Here is a 13,887-nt window from a genome sequence, read left to right on the forward strand (position 1 = left end):
AACATCAAGATGCTCTTCAACAGCATGCACGACCCCATCATCAATCTGAAAATGGTGATCCTACAAATAGGATTTCAATTTGGGAATTAGAAGTCATACAATGCAGGCTGGGTGAGTCAGGTTCATGGGGCAACAGTTCGAAGCCACATTGGGCTTTTCTGCCACCCGTGTTGTATGGACGGAGACATTGTCCTGGAGCAACAGCACACCAGTTCAAAGCTATAACTTCCTCATTTCTTTGATTGCTGCAGACATTTGAGTTTTTGTGGACAGTAATATAAGGCTTTTTATTATACAGTTATGCCCCAAAATGGGAGTTATCCCACCTATTCATGGGTGAGGCCAAAAAGTTTTTGAAGTACCCTCCTACATGAGTCAGAGAGGAGTAGATAGTCTGACAGGCTCCTGTAGATTAAAACTACTATCTGTTCAAAGTATAAAGGAACATTTTACCCAGTTCAACAGTGGGACCCATTTTACTTTTGTCATAAAGTAGTTTTGGGATGCTAAAGAATGAACAACGTCAGGCTGATCAATTTACTGTTGGACTATAGTGATTTAGCACTTTACAAGACCACTAATTATCTTTCTTAACCATTTGTAAAGTAAAAAAAGGAACTTGGCTATAACCAACTAACTAAGATGTTTCCAAACAAGTGGCACAAACTATGAATGAAACGCAACAACACCATCAGTCCTCACCCTCTTCTCATCAACATCTTTCCTGAAAGCTATGAGTTATTATTAAACCTCTGCTTCTCTGTTGATAAGCCGACCCAGAGACAAGAAGCACACGGTTACTGGCAGTAAATGATTAGCCAGGCTGATTGCTCATTATAGGATGGCAGAGCTTTGAAAGAACAGGTGAGGGATTGCGAGAAGCCAAAATAGCAGACGGCCATCAGTCGCCACATATTTAGACAACTGCTATTCTTACCAGCTGATCTCTGACCCTTACTGAAATGCTGCCCCAGACTGGAGACACTGATGAGTCGGTTTTGCATGGATATGTAGGTCACACATGCATTATTATGTGTGTCAAGGGATGAAAGTTTTTCTGTCAACGCAACATAAGTGTATCAACTGGATAAAGTTTCTTTAAAGCAAAACTATATGTAACCACATATTTCAACTGCTTCTCATACTAAATAAGAAGCAGTTGAACGATATTAGCAAATTAGGTTTCCCTTCATTTTCCAAGTAAGACATCATCATTACACCACCTCCCTGAGGCTGAGAGTTGGAGAGAGAGAAGGAGTCTTTATTTCTTGTTTTGTAACTGATTAAACCATTTACATGTTTGAAGGAGAATTTTACTGCCTGGAATTATCCAAACACCCTCATGTTTTGCCACTATTGTGTCTTCAACAGAGTCAAAGACAGATATAGATGTTATCCTAAACACTTTTCCTTGACCTCAATGGAAAATGTCATGAGATTAAGGAAAAAATGTGAAGCAGAATCCATAAAGACAATGGAAAAGAGCTGACAGCACCTACAGTAGGCCTCATAACTATGCAATGGAGAATGCTGCTGACATGCAAGGATCTGTGGGATGACATTTCTTTTCTTGTGTCCTGGTGTACTGAAACATCTTTTCTTAGCAGTTCATCCAGCTTTTATCATGGCTTCCACTTCAACACTTCTGGGTTATTTCACTGAGTTATCAACCTTCCCAAACTAAAAAACGACCATGGTTGCGTTCCAGTATCCATACTACTCTTTTGTATAGTACGGCCATTGAAATTTAAATATAATCCAATACATTGTAAGTCAAATGCAGTGTGCAGCCAAAATACCAGGATGTCTGACAGTGTCTTGTATCATTTTGCAATCTGCAGGCCAGCATGCTTTTTTGACCATTTAAATCCACAATTCTCAGTACAATTGAAGATACATACAAAAAGATGGTTTCAAAATGTACCAATTTTATGCAGCAGTATGTGATAAGGTTGTAAGGGCAGCTGTAGTATGTGCTTTAAGGAAAAATTAAAGGCAGTTTTAAAAGGAAATTTTTCAAACAAGCCTATAAAAGATTTGAAAAAACAACAATTAAACATTAAAAGACAAAATATTTCAAAGTCAAATCAGACATTAGAAAATATTGAAAGGTGAGAAAAGAGCAAAACTAAACATTTAAGAAGAATCAAACTAAAGACAAAACATTTGAAAAGACACCAGTTAGACTTTAGAAGATCAAATTAAACAGGAGAGACAATAAAACGACCAAAAAGAGCAAAAACGGATAAAGGTCTTAAAGCATTTTTTAGTCTGAAATGAAAACATCAAGTTGTTTCTTCAAACATTTCCTCTTTCTGTGTTCTTGGTTTAATTGTGGACAGATTTACTAAGAACTCATTTCAGAAAACTGCTTTCCAGATAAAGTCTACTAGTAGTTGAAGGCATCGATCAAACTAATGTTACCTTCTGATCTCCACAAACTTTACTGTTCAGTGAAGAGAATCAAAGTTTGTTCAGGATTTTTAAAGAACCCACAGGTTAAGGTCTGAGAAGAACTCAGATGGATGGTCTAAATGTGAAATCAAGACTCATGGTCACAAGTTTTAAGGCTTCTGTTAACCACAAAGTTCAAACTAATAGAGAAGTCCTGAGAAACGTTTAAAACTTCAGTCCTCAGACTGTCTAAACGTTCAAACTAACAGTGAACTGCTCCAGAACTTCTAGGTTTTCAGGCCTCAGACTTTCTGAAGGTTCAAACAAACAGAGACCTACTGTGGGACTTAGAAAATTTCAGCCCTCAGACAGTGTGAAAGCTCAGGTCCTGAGAATTCGGGAGGTATGGAGGCTTTGGAAAATCTTGGAACTGAGGGTTCAACCCTCCAGCACAAAGGCTGAAGTCCAACCTCCTGAGAAAAAACAGTAGAGTCAAGACTTGAATTAAAAAGAAACTCGAAAGCGACAAAAATTTGATGATAAATGTACAAAAAAAAAGAAAAACTAGCATCTGAGCAAGTAGCTCAGGTGGTAAGAAGGGAGACTAGAAAGTGGAAGGTAGCAGGTTCAAGACCCACTATAGGCAGTTTTCTTTCATTGGCTTTGTCTAAGTTTTTCAAAAAATTTCAGAAGGGCTTGGTTTTGAACCAGCAACCGATAGCTCCATAGGCAACCCCTTAATTCACTGAGCTATAGATCAGACAAAATGAAATAAATTTGTCATCCCTTTGACATCGTAGTTTCTGTTCCTGATAAAGTGACCACATGGGTGGAGCCAAGGCGGAGTCTGGGTGGAGTCAGGGCGGGAAGTAGGAGGGGAGGTGGGTGGCGGCCTCCCCCCTCTACCCCCCACCGCCCACCACACCTTCCCCCGCCCGACGAGTTTTTCAAGTCTCCACGAGTTCCTCGAGTCTCCACAGGTTTTCCCGAGTTTCTGCAGTTTCCACCAGGTCGGAGGCAGAAGAACTTTTCATGAAGAGGTGTTGAAGTCTGCGAGGATGGAGTGACTTTTTACAGTGACTAGAAGGAAGACGACAAGAAGAGCAGGTCTTTAACCAGCATCCACAAAATCCATGGAGTCGGCTCCAGAGAAATGAAGGAAGGTCAACTTTTATCAACCTCCATCCAGATGTTCAACTTGAGATCTTTACTTTGAGATTTTTAGCACCACAAACATTTAGTATCACACTTTATTATTTATTAGGACTTTAATGGAATCCACCAGCAGATTTAGTTTTTGTTGAGAAACTTTATTCTTGTCGTCGCAGGACTGCAGGACTTAAAATTGTTCCTTCTATTTGACCTCATGTTTATTAGTTTTAGTGGAGAAAGTTATTTAATTTTAATTGTCAATTAGTCTCTTAAAATCCAAATAATAAATTGGATTAGTCAAGAGGTTTAAATTTCTTTCTTTGTCATATTTTAAATACGACAAAAAAATATAAAAATAAAGCATCTTGGGAGAATTTGACCTGTAATTGGCATTATATAAAATTGAATTTAAATTGTATGCATCTTGTAATGTTGGAGGAATTCAGCCATATATGTTGGAAAACACATTTTCTTTGTCCATTAATCTGTTGATTGTTTTCTCCAGTAATTCATTTCTTGTTTTGGTTTATAAAATGTCAAACCCAAATATACTCAGTTTATTGTCATAAAAACCAAAAAGATTTACATTCATGATGCAGGAATCAGACAGTTTTTCACTTTTTATCTTAGTTTAGTCAGAAAGATAGTTGATAATGTGTGAATTGTTGCAGCTTGTGAGCCATAAAATGTTTTAATCTTTGGGGCCGAGTGTCAGAAAACATTTAGAAACCAACATCAATCAAACACTCAAAGATTTAAACATCATTAAAGGGAAATCCAACTTTTGCATGACAATGTCTAATTAAAGGACATTATTTCCAACGTAAATGTGTGATATTCATCCTCTGGAGCTTCTCTTCACATCGTCTTCTACCTGGACTGGTTTGGTCTGGAGCATGTGCAACAAACATGTGAAAGCTGCACTTTAGCATCAATGAATGACACTGAAGTTTAATCTCTTCATAAATGAGACTGAGTCTGGATGTGCTGCTCTGTCATTAACTCCTCAGTTTAGGGAAAGTTCAAACAAAAGAGGACAGTTCTGATCAGACTTGAGAATGAGCTTATTCTGAACAACCATCTCAGACTTTCTGAGCTTCAGCACCTCCAGCAACATATTTTAACAACAAGCAACTCAAGAGATCCAGAAGTATATGATGCCGTTTTTTCATACCAAAGACTATACTATGATGTTTTCTCAGAGACGTACTATGCTACTCTGTTTGTTCTGGCCCTGGGCCGCTGCTGTCCTCCTCTGTTGTTTTCTGGATTGTATTCAGCTGCATGCCTTCGTCCACCCAGCCTCCGTTGACTCGTCCCGCCTGACGTCTCTGGAGCTGAAGCTGGACTGGATCAGACCAAAGTACCATCCAATCATGATGCCAGCTGCCTCTCAAAAGGCTCCTTCATCTGGCGGCACTTCTTCTGAGCAGAACTTTGGAGATGTGTTCCAGTGGTTGGTGCCTGTGTGAGGAGATAGAGAGGGACCTTTGAATTATTCAGAAAGGAAAACAGGAACCCATTGGTAGTTTTAGTTTAGGGTGCTACTGCGGTGTGTTTTTGGGTTTTAAGAGGTGAACAAGATTTTTTTTTTAGAATTGATGATCTTTTACTTTGTTCCTAGTTGGAATTCCCATCAATGTCAACGTGAAGTTCACTTTCAGTTATGTTGATTTACTTTTATTTTACCAACACCCATTTGCTTTTAACCTCACATGTTCTGTTCTTGTAAACTTACTCTTTCAAATAAATACTCCTCTAACCCTCTGGAAACCAGCGTTTGGAAGGTCTATGTGTTGCTCCTCACCTACTTCCGACAGCCGGAACAGAACAACGTTTTTTGGACCAAAGGCTATACTATGATGTTTTTTGGACCAAAGGTTATACTATGACATTTTTTGGACGACATGCTATACTATGACGTGTTTAGAACGACATGCTATACTATGACGTGTTTAGAGCGACATGCTTTACTATGATGTTTTTCGGACGACATGCTATGCTACGACGTTTTTTGGGTGACGTGCTTTACTATGACATTTTTTGGACCAAAGGCTATACTATGATGTATTTAGAGCGACATGCTATACTATGATGTTTTTTGGGCGACATGCTATACTATGATGTTTTTTGGGCGACACGCTATACTATGACGTGTTTTGAGCGGCATGCTATACTATGAAATTTTTTGGACTAAAGGCTATACTATGATGTATTTAGAGCGACATGCTATACTATGACGCTTTTTGGACCAAAGGCTATACTATGATGTATTTAGAGCGACATGCTATACTATGACGCTTTTTGGACCAAAGGCTATACTATGATGTATTTAGAGCGACATGCTATACTATGACGCTTTTTGGACGACATGCTATACTATGACATTTTTTGGACCAAAGGCTATACTATGATGTATTTAGAGTGACATGCTATGCTATGATGTTTTTTGGGCGACATGCTATACTATGATGTTTTTGAACGACATGCTATACTATGACATTTTTTGGACCAAAGGCTATACTATGATGTATTTAGAGTGACATGCTATACTACGAAATTTTTTGAACGACATGCTATACTATGACATTTTTTGGACCAAAGGCTATACTATGATGTATTTAGAGTGACATGCTATGCTATGATGTGTTTTGGGCGACATGCTATACTATGATGTTTTTTGGGCGACATGCTATACTATGACATTTTTTGGACCAAAGGCTATACTATGATGTGTTTAGAGCGACATGCTATACTATGATGTTTTTTGGGCGACATGCTATACTATGATGTTTTTTGAACGACATGCTATACTATGACATTTTTTGGACCAAAGGCTATACTATGATGTGTTTAGAGCGACATGCTATACTATGATGTTTTTGGGCGACATGCTATACTATGATGTTTTTTGAACGACATGCTATACTATGACATTTTTTGGACCAAAGGCTATACTATGATGTATTTAGAGTGACATGCTATACTACGAAATTTTTTGAGCGACATGCTATACTATGATGTTTTTTGGGCGACATTTTGGACCAAAGGCTATACTATGATGTGTTTAGAGCGACATGCTATACTATGATGTTTTTTGGGCGACATGCTATACTATGATGTTTTTTGAACGACATGCTATACTATGACATTTTTGGACCAAAGGCTATACTATGATGTATTTAGAGTGACATGCTATACTAAGAAATTTTTTGAGCGACATGCTATACTATGATGTTTTTTGGGCGACATGCTATACTATGACATTTTTTGGACCAAAGGCTATACTATGATGTGTTTAGAGCGACATGCTATACTATGATGTTTTTGGGCGACATGCTATACTATGACATTTTTTGGACCAAAGGCTATACTATGATGTATTTAGAGTGACATGCTATACTACGAAATTTTTTGAGCGACATGCTATACTATGATGTTTTTTGGGCGACATTTTGGACCAAAGGCTATACTATGATGTGTTTAGAGCGACATGCTATACTATGATGTTTTTGGGCGACATGCTATACTATGATGTTTTTGAACGACATGCTATACTATGACATTTTTTGGACCAAAGGCTATACTATGATGTATTTAGAGTGACATGCTATACTAAGAAATTTTTTGAGCGACATGCTATACTATGATGTTTTTTGGGCGACATGCTATACTATGACATTTTTGGACCAAAGGCTATACTATGATGTGTTTAGAGCGACATGCTATACTATGATGTTTTTTGGGCGACATGCTATACTATGACATTTTTGGACCAAAGGCTATACTATGATGTATTTAGAGTGACATGCTATACTACGAAATTTTTTGAGCGACATGCTATACTATGATGTTTTTTGGGCGACATGCTATACTATGACATTTTTTGGACCAAAGGCTATACTATGATGTGTTTAGAGCGACATGCTAAACTATGATGTTTTTTGGGCGACATGCTATACTATGATGTTTTTGGGCGACATGCTATACTATGATGTTTTTTGAACGACATGCTATACTATGACATTTTTTGGACCAAAGGCTATACTATGATGTGTTTAGAGCGACATGCTATACTATGATGTTTTTTGGGCGACATGCTATACTATGATGTTTTTTGAACGACATGCTATACTATGACATTTTTTGGACCAAAGGCTATACTATGATGTATTTAGAGTGACATGCTATACTACGAAATTTTTTGAGCGACATGCTATACTATGATGTTTTTTGGGCGACATTTTGGACCAAAGGCTATACTATGATGTGTTTAGAGCGACATGCTATACTATGATGTTTTTTGGGCGACATGCTATACTATGATGTTTTTTGAACGACATGCTATACTATGACATTTTTTGGACCAAAGGCTATACTATGATGTATTTAGAGTGACATGCTATACTAAGAAATTTTTGAGCGACATGCTATACTATGATGTTTTTTGGGCGACATGCTATACTATGACATTTTTGGACCAAAGGCTATACTATGATGTGTTTAGAGCGACATGCTATACTATGATGTTTTTGGGCGACATGCTATACTATGACATTTTTTGGACCAAAGGCTATACTATGATGTATTTAGAGTGACATGCTATACTACGAAATTTTTTGAGCGACATGCTATACTATGATGTTTTTTGGGCGACATTTTGGACCAAAGGCTATACTATGATGTGTTTAGAGCGACATGCTATACTATGATGTTTTTTGGGCGACATGCTATACTATGATGTTTTTTGAACGACATGCTATACTATGACATTTTTTGGACCAAAGGCTATACTATGATGTATTTAGAGTGACATGCTATACTAAGAAATTTTTTGAGCGACATGCTATACTATGATGTTTTTTGGGCGACATGCTATACTATGACATTTTTTGGACCAAAGGCTATACTATGATGTGTTTAGAGCGACATGCTATACTATGATGTTTTTTGGGCGACATGCTATACTATGACATTTTTGGACCAAAGGCTATACTATGATGTATTTAGAGTGACATGCTATACTACGAAATTTTTTGAGCGACATGCTATACTATGATGTTTTTTGGGCGACATGCTATACTATGACATTTTTGGACCAAAGGCTATACTATGATGTGTTTAGAGCGACATGCTAAACTATGATGTTTTTTGGGCGACATGCTATACTATGATGTTTTTTGGGCGACATGCTATACTATGATGTTTTTTGAGCGACATGCTATACTATGACGTGTTTTGAGCGGCATGCTATACTATGAAATTTTTTGGACCAAAGGCTATACTATGATGTATTTAGAGTGACATGCTATGCTATGATGTTTTTTGGGCGACATGCTATACTATGACGTTTTTTGGACATCATGCTATACTATCACATGTTTAGAGCGACACACAATATTGTTCCATTCATATCCTGATATGTTCACTCTGATATTTACTGTTCCTGCAGTTGGAATTAAAGGACCTTGGAGATCTTTTCCTCGCTGTAAGTGTCTTTTCCTTCCAGCCTTGGTCTGGATCATTGGGAACCTCTAGTCTGATGGACTGAGAACTACAGAGAACATGAACATCCAGCTGTGGTTGTCTGAAGAGTTTTCTCTCCTTCATCGCTGTGAGGACGAGCAGCACTGATGTCCTCCTCATCATTCCAATAAGAACAATAATGCTGCAGATTCAGCTCCTCTCTTTATAATAAAACTTGTCTTGTGACTTCTCAGTTTTTACACTTCATTGTCAGCAACACATTATTTATTTCATCCATTTATTATATGTCTTTAAACATCTTTACAGTTCACAATAGTTAAACAATGTAGTTTTTAAATGTGCAATAAAGGAAATAATGAAGCTGTTGTCCTGAATGTGTTGATGTTTTAATGCTGCATATCTGCTATAAATAACATGCACTTTTTATGTTGTATTTCTGCTACAACAGCAGGGATGAAGTTAAAGGTGATAAATTGAATCTGTGAATTCTAAGAACAGAGAATAATAAACTGCTGAAACAACTGGTCTGTCCTTCTTTAACTGAAAGCTAAACAGGAAGTGGTTTTCTGAGGATGTCGTCAATTCAGTCTCCTTCTTCACAACCAGATGAGGTTTTCCTTCTGTTGGCTTCACTCAAAAAATCCTCACAGTGAATATGAGCGAATACGACTGAGCAGCTAGCTCGGTTAGCATCGCTAACATTAAAGCTAATATTTACTGGATGCTAACTCTCGCCTCTGGTCAACACACACTGAAATAAACTCCACCAACATCTGCAGTGTATGGCACACATTATATCTGACACCAAAGTTGCACATAAAGTGCACCGATAAGAAAATAAACATTTACCTAACTATCAGAGTCCTTTCAGTGTCTGCTGGTAGAATCAGTCGAAGGTAGAAAACTGGTTAAAACAAGTCACTGCTCCACCGATAAATAAACCCACAATTATTATATCAGAATTAATCCAAACGAGGAAAGCAGAGTCTCGGCTATCTCCTCCATAGGACCTGCCAATCATTCTAGACCAGACTGTAAATCAAGTAGCTCCGCCCCCTGGCTTCGCAAAACTTTAACGCTCTATAAAAAACTCAATATTGATTTATTTTAAGATCGGCCACCTGATCTCTCATTATGACCATAGCGAAAAATAATATTATATACAGTCTGTGCACCGTACTCTGGCACCACAATAGTAGGGAAGAGTTTAAAAGTACTGCTGGATAATATCTTGTTTTTTAACCATAAAATCACAAATTTTAATATTGGCCTTGGTGACAGAAGACATTTTCCCATGTCACTGTGGAAAAAGCTTTAACATTAATTGCAGATTCATTCCATTAATCTGCATCAGTTTCAGGGTCCTGGCTTTGTGCAGGAACAATCTGAAGGGAAATTCTTGGGAATTCCTGTGTTGACTATGAAGTCTAAATATCTGCAGTGAAAAGTTTCAACTGGCCTCAAATACTGAATATCATTGAGGCTTAAAAATCATCAGTCAGTGTTTTGCAGGAGTTTTTATTGAAGATTACTGAATGTTTTAAGTGTTCAATGAAAGCAAACACAATTAAGGCAATGGACCTTGTCAGTTCCTCCCCCACCCTACTAGGAACAAGGTTATCAAGATGTGGCGCCGGCTGAGGGAAACGTGGACTCTTAATGCCACCACAATGGAGCTACAGCATCCCAGTGTCGGCCGTGGAGAAGGAGCAGCTTTAACAAACGCAGGAAGACGGATATCTACAAGACCCAAGACAACCGACCAGCTTGGACACGAGGACAGACGGCTGCTGTGTGTGTCCATGCATGTGTGAACAGACTGACTTTGTCTAGCGTATACTGTATGTTTTACTTTTGCACGATGACTGAAGACAGAAAAGCAGCATATGTGTGTTTGCGCCTCATAGATCCCTAAAATAAAACAGTGAATGAAAGGACAGTATTGTTCATCAGGTCCAGCAGAAGAACGGCATGCAGTCACCGGCCAAAAGCAATGAACGGGCCAGCCAGGCTTTCAGTGCGGCTTCTCTCTCCCTTGACAGAAATGACTTAAAATCAAATTTAAAAAAAAAGCAAGAGGTATTTATTTTTTTGGCTAATTAAATAGAACAACCAAGAGCTGTTGCGACTTCTGGTGGGACCTCAGCATGTTTTCTGTCTCATACACTTTACTCTGGAAGTGTTTTATGACGTCTTGTTTGACTGCTCATTGTTAAAGTGACTCTGAATCCTTGACGGAAACAACTTTAAGGTATAAATCATTGCCTTCTGAACATGTGAGAAAGTCTTGTTGTTGGTGTTTGGCGGTGGATGACTGACCGTGTGTGCCGGCACTCCTATCCGTTGATAACATTGTGTCGGGCAGCTGGCTGACTGAAGGGACCTGGAGGCATGAAATCATCCAGCCATGTGTTCCCCTGATAGAGACCCTGAGGGTGTTGCCCTCCTCTGAAATCTACCTCCAGCCCTTCAGACGGCTCTTCCTGCCCTGGGCGATACAGACACCCATGGTATTCCTTCTTACGCTGCACTTCTCACAACCTCTGTCACCTTTAATGCAGTGTACATACAAACAACCTGCATTGATTCCATCCTCCTTTTGTTTTGTTTCCTCACAAATTCAGTAACAGCACTTGATTAGTTCCCTGGACCTGTGTACTGAACTCCATTAACTGATGGTATTCATGTTAAACAGTAAAACTGGCTTTCTAATCTGCAAGTTGTTTTAATCAAAGTTCTCTCCTTAATGGAGTTGCTTATACTGACAAACCTGATGCTGCAGTTCCCTGTGGAGGCCTTTAGATTTATGGGGTTCTTTCTATAAAAGTAAAATCAATCATAAGCTCCTAGGTTGTCATGAGTTATATATTTGTTCATGTTAATATGTATGGAACTTTGTTGTTGGGGAGTAAATTTCTGTTAGTAGTGCAACTTTCATGTAGTTTAATTATGGAAGAGTTAACTAAGGGGTGAAAAAGCTTTGGGTTTGAGGCCAACCAGAGAGGATATGTTTACACCCCTGAAAGGTTTTTTGTCTTTGGAAAGAGGGATTCTGCATTTTCAACAAGGTATGAAACACTGAACCATAACCTATTCACAATGAGAAAACACTGTACTGAACTTTTGGGCCTCTCATTCTCACACAGACACAGTGTTGGGCTGCTCAAACAGAGCCACTTTTGTAAAAATAAGCTTTTCAAAAACTCTGATTTATGTGTGACATGTAAATGTTATTGCTTTGAGTCACAAGGAAGTGGGATGTGGCTGAAACAACAACAACAATGGCAGATAGAACCGGTTTCTTTCTGCTTGGTCCACACTGACAGTTGTAGGTTTATATCTTAACTTTGCCCTCTAAAACCTCTGCATCTGTCACGGAATTAGTTGCACCATCTTTGGTTTCAAGCTGACACAAATGATGAAATAACAGTCTTCCGTTGCATTTAATGGATTGTTTAAGAATGCGTGCTTGTTCGAACATTTGTAGTCATTTTGGTGTTTTTCTGTGTAGGGAGGTATTTCATTAAACAATGGGTCTTGTGGACAGAATGAGGGGAAAATAACGGTCTAGGAAAATATTCATATTAGTGTATTGAGGGCCAGAAACAGAGTGAATAGTGGACTTACATGTAAATGAATATTTGCTGGATGTAGGGTTATTAATAAGCACCTATTCATGAACAAATTCACCATATCACCTTTAAAGGGTTTGTCAGTGTTTTGTTCACAGCTTGTTTTGATTGACCAAAGTTTACAATAAATCAGTATTTGTGCTCTTAACTTACCAAAGAAACCAGGAACCCAAGCTTCCATTCATCATCGACAAAACACACACCCTGAGGAGGGTTTAATGTGTTGATATGGATTCTAAATCTGTTTATTTAATGCTGTGGAAAATTGATTTTTATTACACAGCAGACGTATTGATGAAAATATGTTTTTCTCTCTTTGAAATTGGGGTCCTGACTTTTAGTCTTGTATGTTGTTAAGTTGTGATTGTGTGATAATGTAATCAGAATCAGAAATATTTTTATTGACCCCCACGGGGAAATTCATTAAAGATAAAAAAAAAAGCTTGACTGAATGAAAAATTCCACAGAGAAGAAAAAAGACCAAAACTCTCTCCAGCAACATGTTGGAGAGGAAACAGCTTACGCATATTAAACTAGACGAGCCCTCAGTAGATGGCAGAACCAAACCCATGCATCATACTCTGTATCAATTTTGATCATCCTACGTATATCCCTTCCAATGCAAATGATGCAATATGCAAGAAATGTGCAAAGTGACCCCTGTGACCTTGACCTTGATCTGCTGACCTCTAACTCCACCAACTGAGCAGGGGACCTTAGACCGATCTTCAGTGCCAAGTTTGATTATCCTGACTTCAGCACTTGCAGAGATATCTGAACGGACATACACAAACACACACACACACATACATACTTACCCAGCCAGCCAGATACTGACGCGAATGCAGTAACCCCGCTGACGTACACATCAGGCGTGGTTAAAAATCAAAAAGATATTTTGACATTTTGCCACGCCCACATCTCCCTTGCAACCGTCTAAGTTTCAGATTTTGGATATGATCAGTCTGATAGCATCCAAATTCAAGTTTTTCTTCTGAAATCATGAATGAAATCATCAGTCATCAATCATCAATGTAAGTTCAGAGATTACTGAAGTTCATGGGATATATCTTGCATACATTTTTGTTAAAAGTAATATATATATATATATATATATATATATATATATATATATATATTTATGGCATGCCGTTTAGGAAATTATATATATAATGAAACTTGATATATATATAATGAAACTTGATATATATATAATGAAAGT

General features: G+C 38.1%; 1 protein-coding gene across 2 annotated transcripts in view; it reads right to left on the reverse strand.

Moving 5' to 3' along the window:
- Nucleotides 1-1,908: 1,908 nt before the first annotated feature.
- The window catches only part of si:ch211-214p13.3 (nectin-1), a 90,800-nt gene continuing 78,821 nt past the window's right edge, over nucleotides 1,909-13,887 (reverse strand). For both annotated transcript variants that reach the window (XM_051959208.1, XM_051959211.1), the window contains one exon: nucleotides 1,909-5,010. The gene's annotated coding sequence lies outside the window, so the exon portion shown is untranslated. The remainder of the gene's footprint in view (nucleotides 5,011-13,887) is intronic.

This window comes from Acanthochromis polyacanthus, chromosome 14 (genome assembly GCF_021347895.1).
Source record: "Acanthochromis polyacanthus isolate Apoly-LR-REF ecotype Palm Island chromosome 14, KAUST_Apoly_ChrSc, whole genome shotgun sequence".
Taxonomy (NCBI): Eukaryota; Metazoa; Chordata; class Actinopteri; family Pomacentridae; genus Acanthochromis; species Acanthochromis polyacanthus.